Raw genomic sequence first — 3,062 nt, 5'->3', positions numbered from 1 at the left:
CCTTTTATTGGGTAATGAGGATACCAGGATCCCATTATTACTTCTGCTGAGGTGACAGGTGTTCTGCTGGAATGATAGTAAAGGTAACAGGACCTTGTATCTCTGTATTGTACGGGAGACTTGTCTTCCTGACATTGACATGATACAAGAGAAACAGACTTTTCTTTTTAAATAACTTTGGCTGTTACTTTGGGATTGAAATGTGAATATGAAATCAACGAGTCTGAGTAGGGTAGATGAAATAATGGAGTAAAGGGTTCAGGAAAATCTAGCAAGCAGTTACCATTTTGAGCTTGGTATTACTAAGTAGTGCATGCTACCTTCCTTAAGAAGAGAAATTGAGGGTTAAGATCTGCAATAGGAAATTAATTTAAGACCTGGTTATTCTCGCAGAAAACCTGTTACTCATCCATAGTTTAGTCCTTGCTTCTGTTTTCCCCAGTTGCTTCTTTCCTTTTCAGTCTGGTTTGCTCCCAGGCCCTTCTTTATGGTTTTTCTTTAAATTTTTTTTTATTTTTTTATTTTTTTTTTTTTCAACGTTTTTTATTTATTTTTTGGGACAGAGAGAGACAGAGCATGAACGGGGGAGGGGCAGAGAGAGAGGGAGACACAGAATCGGAAACAGGCTCCAGGCTCCGAGCCATTGGCCCAGAGCCTGACGCGGGGCTCGAACTCACGGACCGCGAGATCGTAACCTGGCTGAAGTCGGAGGCTTAACCGACTGCGCCACCCAGGCGCCCCTTTAAATTTTTTTTTAATGTTTATTCATTTTTTGACAGAGACAGAGCGTGAGTGGGGGAGGGGCAGAGAGAGAGGGAGACACAGAATCCAAAGCAGGCTCTAGGCTCCGAGCCGTCAGCACAGAGCCCGATGCGGGGCTCGAACTCACTGACCATGAGATCATGACCTGAGCCAAAGTCAGATACCCAACCGGCTGAGCCACCCAGGCGCCCCTATGGTTTTTCTTTAGAGTTGAAATGCTGAGCATATCATATTTCCAGAAAACTCCTGGATGACCCCATGGAAACAGCTATAAAACTACATAGTATTTCTTAAAATATGGTAGGCTTTGCTTCAAGCATCTGAAACTGAAGCTAAACTGTGTCATTGTCAGGACCTTGCTTCTTAAAGAATTTATTACTGTTACAAGTGGGAGGAAATTAAACAACTTTATGAGGAAGAAAATAGGCTGATGTATTTTGAGATAAAACTTTAAAGTCAAAAACTTACAGGAAATTACACCTCAAAACAATTCTTTCTCTGAATTTTCAAAAGTAGACATGTGATGATGAGCTTAAGAACGATTTCTTTTAGGGGTGCCTGTCTGGCTCAGTCGGAGGAGCGTGTGGTTCTTGATCTCGAGGTCGTGAGTTCGATCCTCATGTTGGGTGCAGAGATTACTTAAATGAATAAATGAATAAATGAATAAAACTTAAAAAAAAAAAAAAAGAATGATTTCTTTTAGTGGCCAGTGGGTAAAAGAAAGAAAAATGAAACTAAAATTTTGTGTATGACAAGAGTGTTAGAGTAGAAAAAAAAATATTACGCAAGGAATCCAGAATATTGGGATAACTGCTGTTAATTTTATCCTGACTCACGTATTCCACTGTGAAGCTGGGGATTAGACTGATTGGTGTATAATTGACTTGACCCTCTTCTAGTTCTAACAATTTATGATTTTAGATAGTTGAAGGGAATTGTATTTCACTGGGTAGCGTTCTGCACTTAGCTTTTCCTACCACCTCTTTCGTGGTATTAATTAGTCAGCCATGATTTATTTAACCACTTAGGGTTAAGCACTGTGGAAGATTGCAGACAAAGTAGAAGACACAGTCCTTTCGCACAGCTTGCAAGTAGCAAGAGAGCTGCATCATTGGTCTGATCACACTGTGTTGTAAAGAGAATGGCTTTGTGAGGGAAGAATCATGAGCTTCTACAAAACAGTGATTTGTCAAAGGACCACTGCCAGCATACTAGGGTGGGAATGCTTTCCCAAATGTTTTCTTCATCCTGTCCCGTGCCCCTGTGCCTTCAGTGGCCTGTAATGGCACTATGGAAGGCCAGCCATGACCATTTCAGACCCTGATGGTCCCTATCCAAGTGTGAAAATATATGTACGCGAGTAAACATGTACTTGCATATATGAGATAACAACATAAGAACTATTAATCTTTCTGGTATAGTTAGGTTTTTGTTTGTTTAAACTGCTGTCTCATGTAGTGTGCCGTTTTTACCTCTGGTTCTGAAGTGCAGGAACACTATCCCTTTTAGAGTCTGAGACTTTGAACAGGAGCAATGATGAGAGAGATGCATCTTGTTTAACTTGGCAGAAGTGGAGTCAGCCTCCTTGTTTCAGTTGTATCTAGCATCTTTCATTAGAGCTTTGGCCTCTTTCATGTCTGCCGAACAGCCATACCAGTACCACTGTTCTGTGCGTCAATGGATGGTTGCTAACCCCTGTAAGACACTGGTTATAAAGAAGTCATATTTATGCTATTTTGGACCCAGTGTTTCCCTTACAGAGATGATTTTTCAGGGCTAGAAAGATGTATAAATAGAGTTAAAGTTCATTTTTGTGTTGCGTTTCAAATAATAGCAACTATAAAAATTTTATTCACAATATGGTTTATAACACGCTTTCCCTTTGGGCTGGGGACCCTTGTTAAATTTTGTCCTGCCTCAATGTTTGAAAAATTCATTGCTACTTAGGCAGTGGAAAAAATGTGGAGGCTCTATTTCTTTGAAATTGCATAGTATGTGTCTTGGTTGCTAGTTATGCCATTGTTATAGACTGAATACCAGATTCTAATGGAAGAGGAAGGCTCTTGGAGCCTGACACAAGAATGGGAAAAGAAAATAGCCCCTTAACTGGAGTGCACCCCAGTCTAGGACTGGATGTAGATTAAGGGATCACCCCATTATGTGTGTCTGATCCTCTGCTATATTGATGTATTTGATTTTTTGTTTTGTTTGTATTGGTTTATTGATCAGACATGATTAGTTTCAGTACTTCTGAATCATTGCATATTCCTAAACAGAAAAATGTTGAGTTTTACTGTATG

General features: G+C 40.0%; 1 protein-coding gene across 8 annotated transcripts in view; it reads left to right on the top strand.

The window, feature by feature from the left end:
- The window catches only part of TTC3 (tetratricopeptide repeat domain 3), a 126,324-nt gene that overhangs the window by 82,897 nt on the left and 40,365 nt on the right, over positions 1-3,062 (top strand). The window lies entirely within an intron of this gene.

This window comes from Panthera leo, chromosome C2 (genome assembly GCF_018350215.1).
Source record: "Panthera leo isolate Ple1 chromosome C2, P.leo_Ple1_pat1.1, whole genome shotgun sequence".
Taxonomy (NCBI): Eukaryota; Metazoa; Chordata; class Mammalia; order Carnivora; family Felidae; genus Panthera; species Panthera leo.
This window is presented reverse-complemented; position numbering and strand designations above follow the sequence as displayed.